The following is a 15,585-nucleotide window of genomic DNA, read 5'->3' as shown; positions in this document are numbered from 1 at the left end:
GCATTTTGTTCCAACTTTCTTTTCCATAATAATAGATCTTGACAGGCAATTTCTGTTTACTTTCTTCCTATTAAGGTTTCCATTTCACCTAGACCACAATTTCCCAAGACTAAAATCCAAAATCTTAAAAAGTGATTTAGATTACATTAGGTTTCCTGGAAACTCTGTTCTTGTTCAACACATTCGTGAACTAATGTTAGACTTTCTCTGCCTAGAAGCCTGCAAAAAAGGTGCCTTCACCTTGCTTCTCCAACACCCAGGGCTTCAAACCCCTCTGGTGACTGATTAGAGTAACCCCAAGCTTGCCCCGAGTTGTCTAGGACTTTGGGAAATGGCATCTCAGCTGGATAGAAACACTTCTCCTCCTGACTGGGGTGGTAGCCTCGGGACCCTTGGGCCCTGCAACCTCATGATGCACACCGTGGCTTGCGTGGCCAGGTACGGTGGGGAGTGGCAACAATAACATGTCTCAGGGAGAAAGCTTCTTTCACATCCAGCTGAACACCATCTTTCTCTTTGACCAAAACACAATCCATTTTGTACTGTTGGTTTCTTTCTCCTGGTCATTGTACTGTGACTGAGCCACTACTAAATTTTGCCTCTTCACTTTGGATGAAAGCTCCAGAATCTCATGATTATCTTAGAGTTATAAATCTCATGAGGTTCTCCAAGACACCCTGCTTGAAATTTAGGATCTCATCCTTTCTTAAATGGGTCTGATTCAAGACTCTTTTTCTTTTTTTAAAGATTTTATTTATTTATTTGACAGAGATCACAAGTAGGCAGAGAGGCGGGTGGGGGCGGGGAAGCACTGAGCAGAGAGCCTGTTGTGGGGCTCCATCCCAGGACCCTGGGACCACGACCTAAGCTGAAGGCAGAGGCTTTAACCCACTAAGCCACCCAGGTGCCCCTGGTTCAAGACTTAAAGAAAGATGGTCCCAGACAAGGTGGTAAGATTTCCTTTTGCCCTCTTATATTTTGTTCAAGGGACCAAACTCTCCTCTGAGTGCCCAACCTGCGGAGGTACCTCTTCTTTTCATAAGCTTTATGCTTTAGCATCGTCGATGATGCACACCTGTGGAATCGGTATAGATTTTCATTTCTGCAAAAAGCATAATCTCTAACAGCCCTTTTTTTTTCCTTTATAATTCATCTAAAATGGCCGTACGCTCTGCTGTGTCATGGAAGGCTTTGATGAGGGCACACATCATCTCTGGCCACTGTTGCACCACAGCCAGCAGCCATTTGTCCTTCTCTGAACATGCCCTGATTTCTATTTGCATTTCTCTCATGGTTTCCTCTGGTACTTCTGCTCTCACATAATGTCGTTTCTACCAGCGTTGCCACGAAGGGCCAAGTTCTTCCTATTGGAACCATAGTCTCACGGCTAGATGCCGCTGCTCCAGGGAACTCATCCAGCCCTGCTGTCTGATTGTGTTGACATCTCCTGTCCGGGAAGCCTGGGCCACCTGAATGGCCACTGCTGAAGTCAGTTGTGCATGCTAGAGAGCAGTCCCTGTGGTGGTTTTAGTTTCTGCATCATTGTGAAGGGGATTTGGGGGGGAAAAAAAGCTATTTACAAAGTGAAGAGGTTTGCTTCTCCAAATACGTGAAGCATTTAGGTATAGGGTCTATATTAGTTTGCTTGGGCTGCTCTAACAACCACAGTCTGGGTGACTTAAAAAATAGAGCTTTATTTTCATGCAGTTCTAGAAGCTTGGAGTCTAGAAATCAAGATGTTGGCAGGGCTGGTTGTTTCCCTCCGGGGACTGTGAGGGGAGGCTCTGCTCCAGCCTCTTTCCTTGGCTTGCAGATGGTCGTCTTCTCTCTGTATCTCTTCACATTGTCTTCCCTTTGTGTGCATCTCTGTGTCCAAATCCTACTCCCCCTTTTAAGAAAGATTGATTGATTTTATTTTTTTTCAAGAATTTTATTTATGTATTTGATAGACAGAGATCACAAGTAGGCAGGAGAGGCAGGCAGAGAGAGGAGGAAGCAGGCTCTCTGCTGAGCAGAGAGTCCAATGCGGAGCTCAATCCCAGGACCCTGAGATCATAACCTGAGCCAAAGGCAGAGGCTTTCACTCACTGAGCCACCCAGGCGCTCCTGATTTATTTATTTTGAGAGGAGAGAGAGAGAGAGAGCACCAGGCTGCTATGGGCGGGGAGGGATATAAGGAGAGGGAGAGAGTCCCAAGCACAGAGCCCGATGCAGAGCTCAATCTCACGATCCTGAGATAATAACCTGAGCCAAAACCAAAGTCAGATGCCCCCATATTTCTTGTTTTCATAAGGACACAAGTCATATTGGGTTTGAGCCCAACCTAATGACCTAACTTTAACTGGGTTATCTCTATAAAGACCCTTTGCCAATGAAGTCACCTTCTAAAGTCCTGGGCATTAGAACTTCAACATAGAAGTTTTTTGGGGAGGGACACAATTCAACCCATAATAGGGTCTATGTCCTAGTGCCTTTCGGTTCATACTATAGGCAATCATAAATATATATACACTTCTGAACCCTAATCATGGGCAGGATTAAAGTGGGTTTTTTTCCTCCACAGGAATTTTATTCACACTTAGTAAATATAACTTGTATGGCCTGGCTTGATCCTCCCACAGTGAAGCCAGTGTGTTGAACATATCCAAGTATTCCCTCTGATTACTAGAAAAAGATGATTAATACACAAGGTTAGGACCTTGAGAATTTACAGAAACAACAAAGATGGACATGATTAAGTGTCAGCATAAATAGCATAACTACTAAAGGAGGGAACCTCTCAGGAAAAAACAAATATGCATGAGGAAAAACATTTTGAGAGAGGTGGGTTTGAGCTTCGGAAGACAGATAAGATGTAAACTGTTGTGGAAGGAGCTGATGGTGGAGACCATTCCAGACAAAAAACTTACTCACAAACCCTCTTAGAGTTTCCGGGGACTAGATTGTCAGGAGACTCGTGTGGATGCAGTCAGCTTTTCCTTTAGTGTTTGAGAGGAGAGGGGTGTGCGAGGTGCGATGGGATTGTGAAGGCTCTGCTATTTCTCCCGGAGATTACAGAGGACAACCGAATGTTTCTGAGGACAGAAGTGACATGATGGGGAAATGTTTGGGGGACAGACAACTGAGTGTGGAGGGCACACAGTGTGGGGAGGTGGGGAGATGACCCCCGGGAGGGGTGGGTGGAGGCTGACATAAAGGGGAGGAAGGCAGACTAATGTCTTCTGAGCCTATAACCATCAAGCATGTTTACAAAGTCATGATGATAGTCACACTGGATGTTGATAGGATATAGATTATAAAGATCTGTATTGGGCAGTTGGGGAAGTGTGTGTGTGTGTGTGTGTGTGTGTGTGTGTGTGTGGTTAGAGAGGCAATGATGCAAAAGAGCTTAGATAGGAAATTAAGAGGTAGTGATGAAAAGGAAGTCTCAGAAATTCCTGATGTAATTATATTAATTAGTAGAATGGAGGAAACTATCAAAATATTTAACTGAGTCTTTTGCACTAAAAGTAGTTGCCTATAAGGAACAGGCAACAGTGGGGGTGTGGGGGTGTGCAAGTGGGGGTACGTGAGGGAAGAGAGGCAGATCAAGGGGCTCTTTTGTAAAACAAAAGGAACTCATAGAGCTACTTGAGTCTCTAAAATGTGTCTACAAGTAACTTTGATAAAATTAAAGATTAAATTCAGAAAGAAATGGTAATAACAATAGTGAGTTGTTTTTGTCTATCAGATTGGAAAAGTTTTAAAACATTGACAGTTTTTCTAAAAGGCTGCTTGATAATGCATATTAAATATTTAAGCTATATACTTTTTTAAAAAGATTTTTTATTCATTTATTTGGCAGGTAGAGATCACAAGTAGGCAGAGAGGCAGGGAGAGAGAGAGAGAGGAGGAAGCAGGCTCCCCACTGAGCAGAGAGCAGGATGCGGGGCTCAATCCCAGGACCTTGGGATCATGACTGGAGCCTAAGGCAGAGGCTTTAACCCACTGAGCCACCCAGGTGCCCCTAAGCTATATACTTTTTTTCCCCCTCTCAGAACCCCTGGTTCTGGAAATTGACCCTAAAGAGTACAGTACAATTGCAGGTATTTACCCTGAAGATACAGATGTAGTGAAAAGAAGGGCCATCTGTACCCCAATGTTTTTATAGCAGCAATGGTCACAGTCGCCAAACTGGAAAGAACCAAGATGCCCTTCAACGGACGAATGGATAAGGAAAATGTGGTCCATATACACTATGGAGTATTATGCCTCCATCAGAAAGGATGAATACCCAACTTTTGTAGCAACATGGACGGGACTGGAAGAGATTATGTTGAGTGAAATAAGTCAGGCAGAGAGAGTCATTTATTATATGGTGTCACTTATTTGTGAGCATAACAAATAGCATGGAGGACAAGGGGAGTTAGAGAGGAGAAGGGAGTTGAGGGAAATTGGAAGGGGAGGTGAACCACGAGAGACTATGGACTCTGAAAAACAACCTGAGGGTCTTGAAGGGGCGGGTGTGGGAGGTTGGGGGAACCAGGTGGTGGATAATGGGGAGGCATGTATTGCATGGAGCACTGGGTATGGTGCAAAAACAATGAATACTGTTACGCTGAAAAGAAATAAAAAAAAAAGTACAGTACAGCTATGTTCAAAAGTATGATTAAATCTATTCTACCATAAGCATCCATGCCAGCTGTCATTTCTGAGCCTTTTCATGTGCCTGGCTCTAAGCGGTCAGCAACTGATTTAATCCCGGTGACAGCTCAGGTACTTAGATCTTGGAGATGGCAATAGCTCTCTCTTGTTCATGCTCTCCTCTTCTTCTCTTTTTTTTTCTTCCCTGCTCACTTACTCTCCTCTCCCCTCTTCCTCCACTGTCTTTTCCTATATGGTAGGAGCACCAGGATAGCTCCCATCTAGCATGAAGTCTTCCATTCATTTAACATCTGTGATTAGATTCAAGTCAAGAAATAGAAAGGGAAAGGAAAGCTCCCTTTTGTCTACAGACTATGTTCTGTAATATTGCTTTATTTCTTTTTTTTTTTTTTTTAAGTAAAGACAGTATTTTTTCCCTCTTCTTCTCAATTGGTGAGAACTTGAGGTGGAGGACAGTGGGTGATCAGCCAGACAAATCTCCAAACGTTCATGTTGTAGAAAGTTTTAGTAATGAATGAGACTACAGACTAAAAGAGGACAGTAAGAAAACATGCCGGATTGGAAAGATCAATGTGGACCCATAACTTTTTAAGGAAACAGATATTCTAGCTAAAAAAGTGGCCCGTGGCAATAATAGTTTCAACAGTAGCCATTGTGCTCATCATGATTCTCATGTGTCTAGTGCCAGATTTTCATGTTTTGTTTTTATCCACTAAAAGAACTAGATTTTCTTTAAAAGTAGCTGATTCCCAAGTCTTGGCACGAAAATTCAGATGGGTCTAGAACATCTTGTTGTTGCTAGAAAGCAAGGATGCTTTCAGTGTGTCAACCCACTAGTCAAAGCATATCAGGAACAGATTTAAATGTATTTAGCTTGGGAAGCAAGGAAGAATACACTCCAGGGGAACCATCTGCATCTGGGTAAAAGGGATTCAGAGGGGCTTATTAGAAGATTTGTGCTCATGCTGAGTGATTTTTATAAAGAGATTGGGGAAGCAGGGACCATCCCTGGACTGGATAATGTCAAGAAGCTGGGAGAAGTTGACTGATTCACTATCTCCGTAATGTCTTTCAGAAGGTAGGAGGAATGAAGCTAGGCTGGTAATTTCATTGGTAAGAAAATAAAAGTCACTCAGAAATATTTTTTTCTCCAGTTGCATTATGACTTTAATTATGTTAGAAATTGTTCAACATATCTTGATATTCACTTTCTCAAAAATATTCAAGGCAGTGCTAAAAGAATAAAGCAACCAACTTAAAAAAGGTCTCCTAGTGGCCATGTTGAGACAGTATGAGCAACAAATAGAGAATGATAATTATAATCATTAAGTCTATGAGGTCACTAAATACTCAAAATTAAAGGCTATGTATTAAAATGTAGCTATAATAAAAATATAAATATGATAGAATATATTTAATTTTTACTGACTATAATACCCACAGACAGACATTTAGTACCTACATGTTAAGAAATGTCAGCCATCCAAACATTAACACATCAGTTCTCAGAAAACAATCCATGTCAAAAGTTTGAAACCTATATGAAAGGCAGGCACTTAAAAATCTCATGATGTATCAAGTAAACCTTTATTATAAAAAGGTACTCTGCATAATGCCCCAAGGCTTAGGTTGAAATTATAGTGCTGTATGCAATCAGGACCCTTGGCTAACCAAGATCAGTGGCAAAATTCCAGAAGCTGTCATATCAGCTGATCTGAGAAGGTATTCTTCTTCTGTGACTGGTAAAATTACTTCAGCCTCGGGAAACTTGGATAAAACATAAAAACAAAAATCCTAGGGAGGAAGAAGCATAAGACTGTATGATGAAATTAAAATTCATCTTGATTTGAGCATCTTTATTACCAGTTTAAATGAAAGTATAATAAAAGTAATTTAAAGCTTTATTTTATTTTTTGTATTTTGTTGGATTTTTTCCGAAAGCTATGAAATATTTATAATCATGATTTTAATTAAACTGTTTAGAACATTTTATTAGATAAGCTCATAATCAATTAATAAGTTTGGGGAAATTTAATTTGTTAGATTCCAAGTCCAGACATTCATTATGAAGATACCGTGTGAAAACGTAGAATAGTGACTGCTTACTCCTTAACGAGAATGTTATCTTATTTTTTACTGAAATATAATGGACACACAATGTTACATTAGTTTCAAGTGTACAACATAGTGATTCGACAAGTCTATATGTTATGCTATGCTGACCACAAGTGTAGCTCCCATCTGTAGAAGGTTAATCCTTTAATGAAATTGTACAATTAACAAGTTAAGCTTTATGTAATAGTAATGAATATTCTGATTTACGTACAGATTATTTTCAGACGTCTGAAAGTCTACCAACAGAACACAGGTGAGGTTATAAGAGAACTCAAAAGCAAGGTGTTGAAGAACGTTTCATGTCTTATCTTTTAAGATGTTTCTAGAAAAAAGCTTCTTTGAGAACAGTTGTTCATCTACATCCCCTGAGAACCCTGTGATTCCATGGTCTTCACCATAAATAATTAGGTTAGAAGAGATTATGTTTATTTCCCTTGGCTTTTTCCTAATGATCACAAAATGGTGCCCTCAGGATCAGGCAGGTGGCCAGGAAGATTGTACTCAGAGCTGTTCGTAGAAGAGTACAAGTTTAAGTCAACTCCCTCAGTCAGGATTATCCCATCCACCCCTCCATTATGGCTCTCTTTATATGGAAATCATACATTGCAATGCCTGAAACTTCCCAATCCCAACATGAGTTCCCAAGCAACATCTCCATTTGTGAATTAATGGACAAATCTCTTGCCATTGTGGTCTCTTTGGTTAGGAATGTAAGGGAGGTTGGGAAAGGAAGAATTTATGTCTGTTACTGCCTCTCTGAAAAAACTTGGGCCATTTAATAAGAAAGACAAGAAAAATGGATATTGGGTGACCGGTAGTTGTGTCTGCCACAGGAGTGATTAATTGTCCCAACCAGGTATCCAATTGGGAAAAAGAAAAGAAAAATGGTGCATGGAGGGAAAAATCCCTGGAGCAATGTACTCTGCTGTGGACCAGGCAAATAGAGCGTTTGGACACAGAAAGATGCTATGTTTTGTGATTTGGGGTGGGCCCGTGGCAGATAGAGTCATCAGTTGTGCACTCTCAGAGCCCTTGACCTTATCTACAATCAGCAATTTCCCTTCTTCTAGGCTCTCACACTTCCCTGATCTCAGAGCAAGCAAAGACCTGCTGTCCGTTGAAGCATCCTTGCAGCCTGTCCTGTGGACCCCATCGATTTCGTCTCTACTGCATCCCTGTCTTTCTGTGTGCCTTTCACTCCGTTTCTCCATCTCTCCTGTCCCCTGAGTACAAATGCACTCAGGCATTTGTACACTTCCCTTTGTAAAATATGAAACCTCATTCCTGATGTTAATCTACCCATATTTTTTTCCATTATTCTATATTAAACACCTCAGTGTTGTGGCTCATACCCAGTTTCCTTTTCCTTTCCTGCCCTCAGAATTTGGAGTTTCCCATTTCACACATTATTAAATTGGCTCCTTGGATGACATTCTAGATTTCTTCCTATTCACATGTAGTTGCTTTAAAAAACTTGTATTATCAACAGCCAGCTTCCTTTGGTAAGAGATAGTCTTGACCTGTGTTCTTCCTAAAGGCCTTTCTTCCATAATTACTTTCTTACTAGCTTTTCTCTCTTCCCCAACCTGTGAATTTTCTGAGGACTCTTTCCCCCAACTCCTACCCTCCCTCCTATCTTGAGAGAAAAAGCAGAGGAGTATTTCCCTGAGTCTTTATTCTCTGGGTTAAGTGCTGGCCACACATGCACATCCCACTCCCTTGAATTTCCTCTGTTCTAACTCCACATTTGGAGTTGCTGTGGGAGATTTCCATTTCAAAGTCCCACCACCATTTAAAGCTGAGTTCATCTCCTGCAAAACCTCTTTCCCTTCCCGTTGCTTCCATCTCCAACAGGGTGGCACCATGTTTTCTAGCACGAACCCTGGAATCAAACAGAAAGACTGCTCTGACACTGACCTGCCCAGGGCCTTTGGACCCATTATGTAACCTCTCTATGTCTCTTTTCTTCCCTGCAAAATGAGACCACCAACCTCAGAGGGCCTGGCACTTATTGAGTAGTTATTAGCTGTTTTACAAATATTTAGTTCTTTCCTCGAAAGCAAATGGGAGGGCTATACTCCTTTGCCCCATGGAACTCTGGTGGGTCGTGTAACTTGCTGTGGCCCAAAATGTGAGTAGAAGTGACAAATATCATTTCTCGCTAGATCCATCAAAAGCTGTGATCCCCTTTCCCTCTGTTGCAACAACCAGCAATGTTCCTCTGGTGACTTCTGGATCATTCTGGTGTCTCTGACGTGGGGCAGAGCCATACCAGTCTTTTATGGATCTGTAAGGTTAGTGAGAAATAAGCCTTTGTTGCTTGAAGCCACTGGAATTTAGGGCTGTTTTGATACTGCAACATCCCAGAGCTTATACTGACTGTTCTAAGAACACGACAGCAGGAGCTTACAGCTAAGTGGAGAAGACAAACACTGCAGAACAATTATGCAAGGCTTTCTGCCTGTGATATCTCTTGCCTTGTTTTGTCTTCACATTTCAGACTCCCATACTGTCAAATGCTATTAGTTCTCTGACACGAAGCTTCCCCTTTTCGTTGCCATGAAAAAATCTTTGTTTTGCTTGAGAGACTCTCGAATGCAAGCATGCATCGAAATCACCTAGAGGGCTAGTTAAACCACAGATAGCTGGTTTTAGCCCCAGACATTCTGATTCAGTAGGTCTTGGGTGGGGCCAAGAATTGCTTTTTTAACAAGCTCCCAGATGATGCACATGCTGCCATGTTGGGGACCATGCTTCTAGAAACACTGTTTTACTGGTTGTGGTTTTTAAGGATATGGGGGCATCCTCAATTTTTCAGTCTTTGTATGCCCACTAGTTAATGTTAGGTTTGACTTTAGTCTTCGAGGGAAATGTTTATGTAATACCAGGAAGGGAAAGAATTTTGGGGACCACTTGGAAAGGAAAAACACTGAGTCAGGGGTAGTGACATTCAGATCCCCAGGGGGCTTTATGGACAGCAAAGCAAGGCAGGCAAGATCCTCAAGCTGGACTTTGAGTTCGTGGAGCAATTCAACACTGATTTTATTGATTAGTGATGGGACCACATTGATCTGCTAAGAGCTGATCCCAGCAGAAAAAAAATGATTCAGTCCTCCCCGGAGCATCAACCTCCTACGTCCAGTTGTCTGCTCACATGGAAGTTTCCACCCTTCCAGAATTGGGTCCAGATGAAAAGTAAATATGTGGTATAGAGTGAAACATGTTGATCTAGGTTGATACAGGTTTGTCCCTTTTTCTTGGGACAAGACAGAAGATAGCGGGACAATTTTCACTTAAAGTGCAGATAAAAATCAACTGTGTCTCATATGTCCAAGTCTTCTCCTGCCATTCCTTTTGGAGAACTAAGCTCTTTAATGAATGCTCTTTAACGGATGCTCTTTAACGAATAGCTTCTTTTCCTTCTAAAATTTGTGGCCCTTTGAGGAAAAATAAGAATAACTAATTTTTTTCTACATCCCAGACACCATGCCAAAACCTTTCATTACTCATCTTATTAAATCCTAACTTGAACCCTTTGGTGTAAGTATTGCTATTCTCATTTTTTTTTTTTTTAATAGGTAAGAGAACACTGGGAGCTTCCCATCTTGCCCAGAGTTACCTGGCTAGTACATGGCAGCATGGAGCTTCAGACTGTGGCTGGCTGATTCCAGACAGAATAACGTGCCACAAACCCCGGTGGGGCTTATGATTAAACTTGAAATCCTCTTCTTTCTTCTGGGCATTTTCAAACCTCCCCTTTTGTGTCAAAAGCTCCAGCAGAGGATCGTTAGGTGACAGAATGAGCTGCAGCAAGGGGAAGCTGTAAGACTCATTCTAGGTAGATTGTTCTCCAAAATTAACATGTTTTGGCCTCCAAAACAAAATGCGGGAGTTTCAACCTTTCCCAGGTTCATGCTCTTACTTTAACTTTTTTTTTTTTTCTGATGTTTTTAATTAAGACCAGAACCCTCACCTGTTTGCCCAATAACTCAGTAAGCTATGTTAGCCAGATGGTAGGCCAATATCCTGTTTGGGACGGTGCGAGATGCTGGTTTAGAGAACTTTCTGCCCCATGCCCCAACAACAATACCTTTCTTCAAGCAATATCGCACATGGTACCCCACTAGACAAAAGGCATAATAGTGATACTACTGAAGGCCCCCTCCTTTGCTGACCTTCCCTCCACTCAGTGGCTCTAAGGACATGGGGGATCTCCTCTTCCTAATGGCTGGCCTCTCCATCCCCCCCTGATGCCAGGGCCACTAACTAAACATTGACTGGACATTCAGCCTGGCTTCCACCCTTCAGCCCCACTGTGAAGTCCTCTCTCAGGTCCCCCTGGTGCTCCCAGGTCCTGAGAATTTTGGAGCCCCTATATGAATGAGTTTTCCTCTTACTTTCCCTTGGTTTTGGCATTTGGGGTCAGCTGAGTTGGTTTCCCCACGCCTATCTGCTTCTCAGCTTTTATGTGTATGAATGTACATATGCATGTATTATATCTGTAGAGTTGCTGTTCTCTTTATTTTGGGGGGTTATGCCTTTAAAAACTCATGCTGGTCTTTTCCACGGAGATTATTTTGCTTTTGTGATTATAGTTGAATTTTCAGTATTTTGAATCCCATTCTTAAAAAAATATCTTTATCTGTTCTTGATTCATAATTGCCTGTTTGTGTTGCATCATTTTTGGGGGGGTGTTTGTGTGATATTAGCCATTACTTTGTCTCATTGAGGATTTTTGCCATACTATTTTTTTTATTATCTTTTAAAAGAATTTAATTCCAGTATAAATAACATACAGTGTTATGTTAGTGTCAGGTGTGCAGTATAGTGATTCAGCCATTCTATACATTACTCGGTGCTCGGCACCGTAAGTGTGCTCTTTATCCCTTTATCTGTTTCACCCATTCCCCTGCCCACCTTCCCCCCATAACCATGTTTTTGGTTTGTCTCTCTTTTTTCTTTGTTCATCTGTTTTGTTTCTTAAATTCCACACGTGAGTGAAATCATACGGTGTTTGTCCTTCTCTGACTTATTTTACTTAGCATTATACTCTCTAGCTCCTTCCATGTTCTTGTAAATGGCAAGATTTCATTCTTTTTTATGGCTGAGGAATATTCCATTCTATATATATATAAACCTCATCTTCTTTATCCACTCGTTGGTGGATGGACAGTCAGCCTACTTTCATAATTTGACTCTTACAAATACTACTGCAATAAGCATAAGGTGCATGTATCTTTTTGAATTAGTGTTTTCATATTCTTTAGGCAAATACCCAGTAGTGGAATTACTGGATCGTATGGTAATCCTACTTTTAATTATTGAGGAACCTCCATACTGTCTTCCACAGGGGCTCCACCCATTTGCATTCCCACCAACAGTGAACAAAGCTTCCTTTTTTCCCACATCCCCACCAACACTGATTATTCCTGTGTTTTTTATTTTAGCCTTCCTGACAGGTGTGAGGTGATACCTTGTTGTGATTTTGATTTGCATTTCCCTGGTGATGAATGATGTTGAGCATCTTTTCATGTGTCTGTTGGCCATCTACATGTCTTCTTTGGAGAACTGTCTGTTCATGCCTTCTGCCCATTTTTAATTGAATTGTTTGTATTTTGGTGTTGAGTTTTATAATTTATTTATATACATTTGGGAGACTAACCCCTTTATTACATGTCATTTGCAACTATCTTCTCCCATTCAGTAGGCTGTCTTTTAGTTTTGTTGATTATTTCCTTTGCTGTGAAGTAACTTTATTTTGATGTAGTCCTAATATTTTATTTTTGCTTCTGTTTCCCTTGCCTCAGGAGACATAGCTAGAAAAATGTTGCTATGGCCAATGTAATGTCAGAGACATTACTGCCTGTGTTCTCTCCTAGGATTTGTATGGTTTCAGGTCTCACATGTAGGTCCTTAATCCATTTTGACTTTATTTTTGTGTATGGTATAAAAAAGTGGCCCAGTTTCCTTCTTTTATGTGTTTCTGTCCAGTTCTCCCAGCACCTTTTGTTGAAGAGATTATTTTTTCCTATTACATATTCTTGCCTCTTTTGTCAAAGATTAATTGATCATATCATTATGGGTTTGTTTCTGGGCTCTCTATTCTGTTCTTTTGATCTGTATATCTATTTTTGTGCCAGTACCACAGTGTTTTGATTACTACAGTTTTGTAGTATACCTTGAAATATGGGATTGTGATACCTCCAGTTTTGTTCTTTTTAAATAATTCTTTGGCTATTCAGGGTCTTTTGTTGTTCCATACAAATTCTAGTATTTTTTGTTCTACTTCTTTGAAAAATACTATCTGCATTTTGATAGGATTGCATTCAATCTATAGATTGCTTTGGGTAATATGGACATTAAAACAATATTTGTTCTTCCGATCCATGAGCATAGATCATACTATTTTAAAGTAAATTTTTACAAAAGATTGAATTATTATTTAGAATCCTGTAAAGGGAAATCTTTCATTTGTTCAATTTCTTGGCTTTTTTTTTCCCAGCTTTATAAAGATATACTTGACATACAACATTTTATAAGTTTATAGTGTAAAACATGTTGATTTGATACACTTACATACTGCAAAATGTTTACAATTCTGGCATTAGTTAATGCCTCTGTCACATCACAAAATTACCATCCTTTTGTGGTGAGAACATTTAAGGTCTACTTTCATAGCAACTTTCAAGTATATAATACAGTATTATTAGCTGTGATCACCATGGTGTACATTAAATCCTTAGAACTTATTCATCTTACAACTGGAAATTTGTCGCCTTTGACCTACATTTTCCCCTTTTCTCCCAGCCCCTAGCCCCTGGGAATCACTATTCTACTCGGCCTTTTTTTTAGATTCCACATATAAGTGAATATAGTATTTCTTTCTTTGCTTGATTTATTTCACTTACCATGATTCCCTCAAGGTCCATCCATGTGTCTCAAGTGCAGGATTTCATTCTTTCTCATGGATGAATAATATTTCATTACCTTATATTTATATTTTTATTTATGTTTATGTTTATTTATCCAATCTTGGCTTTTGTGAATAATGCTGCAAGGAGTGAGATATCTTCCAGTAGATGCCCAGAAGTGGAATGGCTGGAGCATGTGGCAGTTCTGTGTGCAATTTTTTGAGGACCCTCCATACTGTCTTCCCTAGCGGCTGCACCAGTTGGCATTCCCACAAGCAATGCCCAGGTGTTCCCTTTACTCCACATCCACGCCAACACTTCTTAGGTTATGTCTTGTCTTTTGGATGTGGCTATCTTTTCTGACGTTAGTTGTACTCACTTGCTTTGGAATTTTAATATTTGGAAGCTGAGAGTGGAGAGCAGTGTTGGTGTGTCCTGTTTTATTCTCATTATACACCTCCCTACAGTTTCCTCCGCTCCCCTCAAAGGACCCACGGCTCAGAACCAATGTTATACTGATGACTTAGAGCTCTGCTTCTCTAGAGATGTTGCAGATCAGATTCCCGAGATTATGGACAGCTGCCTCTGCTTCGTCTGGCCTTCCCTCTAGGTGACAGGAGGGGATGCCAACTCTAGTGCCAGTTTTCCTGCAGGGGCTTGGCTTTGGTCTTCCAACATCCTCAGGGACCATTATGTCACCCAGGGACCTAGAGTTGCTGCTCATTTTGTCTTGTGTTGTAATGTTTCCGAGTGTTTCAATCTCACCTCCTCAGTAGGGTAAGCCTTGTTCTATTTTTATTTTTTGAGTGAGGTCAAGACTTGAGTATTGTTTTGGGGAAGATGAAGGTTCTGTGTGGTTCAAATGCCATCCTGCCCACAAATAATGTCCTTTGGTTTCTATGGTATAAAAATGTGCAAGACACACCTTCCTGTTGCTAATATTTACATGTTTTATGACATTAACTTCCACAAATTATTGAATTACTAGGCTAACAGAGCTTAGGTCTCTTTACCATAGAGACCTCTGCTCAAACCTTTCTGCAATAGAGTTTAAAGTAAGTAAGGAGTTAAGGGCAAAAAGAAATTCTCTTCTGCCACAAAATAAGTGTTTTTTCGAGTCGGCACGATGAGTTAACATTGATCTTATTTCTGAACTTCTGTAGCTTGAAACCTTTAAAGGTATTTTAGTGTTTAGTTCTTGGACTTTAGTTGCTGTCTTAAGGGCTTAGCTTCAGACTATCCCCTCCTGCATGGGGCCTTTTCTGACTGTTTGAACATGTCTCTTCCCATGCTTTCTTCTATTGCTGCACGCAGACACAATCAGAGTTTGCACCTTATAGAGTCTCACATAATTATGCACTTTTTTTGGGGGGGGTGGCGGGGGAGTGGTTGAGCTGTAATTATTCTGTATGTGTTCCAGTCTTAACTCCTCAATGGTGTTGTCTTACAAGGGCAGACTGTGTTTTGTTACTTTTGTGAGCACGCTCTGATGGCTTATGTAACAAAGAGATGGGTGCTGAGTAAGGTCTTACTTTCTCGGAGATGAGTGGGACTTTTCCAGCCAGCGGTGCTTCCTTAGCTGGGTGTGCTGATCTGGATACGTCCCTCAAGAATGTACCTCCCCGACCAGAAGGCGTTGTATAGTGTGATTTATATTTTATGTATCCAGTGTGATAGGGTGTCAATTTATCAGCTAATCATAGAATTGGAAGGAAACATTGGGGACATACAATCCAGTGGTTCTCAAATGTGTTTTTAGTCAGGGAGCACTGCCTTTAAAAACCCCAATATAAAATGGATGAAAGAGGTGGTGGTAAATCTCTTCTTTCTCCATGCAATCCAAGAGAGAAATAGAGACACACTTTGCCTTCACTCTCTTACCACTCTTTCCTCCATCTCTTGGGATGTGACCTAA

The 15,585-nt window shown here is 40.8% G+C and overlaps 1 long non-coding RNA gene across 2 annotated transcripts in view; it reads left to right on the top strand.

Annotated features, from left to right (window-relative positions):
* The window catches only part of LOC131840371 (uncharacterized), an 87,277-nt gene that overhangs the window by 13,329 nt on the left and 58,363 nt on the right, over window positions 1–15,585 (top strand). The window contains exon 2 of one of the 2 annotated variants that reach the window (XR_009357331.1): window positions 8,925–9,053. The exons of the other annotated variant lie outside the window; for it this stretch is intronic. This is a non-coding gene — a long non-coding RNA (uncharacterized LOC131840371). The remainder of the gene's footprint in view (window positions 1–8,924; window positions 9,054–15,585) is intronic. 2 annotated transcript variants of the gene reach the window in all.

The sequence above is a fragment of the Mustela lutreola genome, chromosome 9 (genome assembly GCF_030435805.1).
Source record: "Mustela lutreola isolate mMusLut2 chromosome 9, mMusLut2.pri, whole genome shotgun sequence".
NCBI lineage: Eukaryota > Metazoa > Chordata > Mammalia > Carnivora > Mustelidae > Mustela > Mustela lutreola.
Note: the sequence above shows the minus strand (reverse complement) of the source record. Positions and strands in the feature narration are given on the sequence as shown.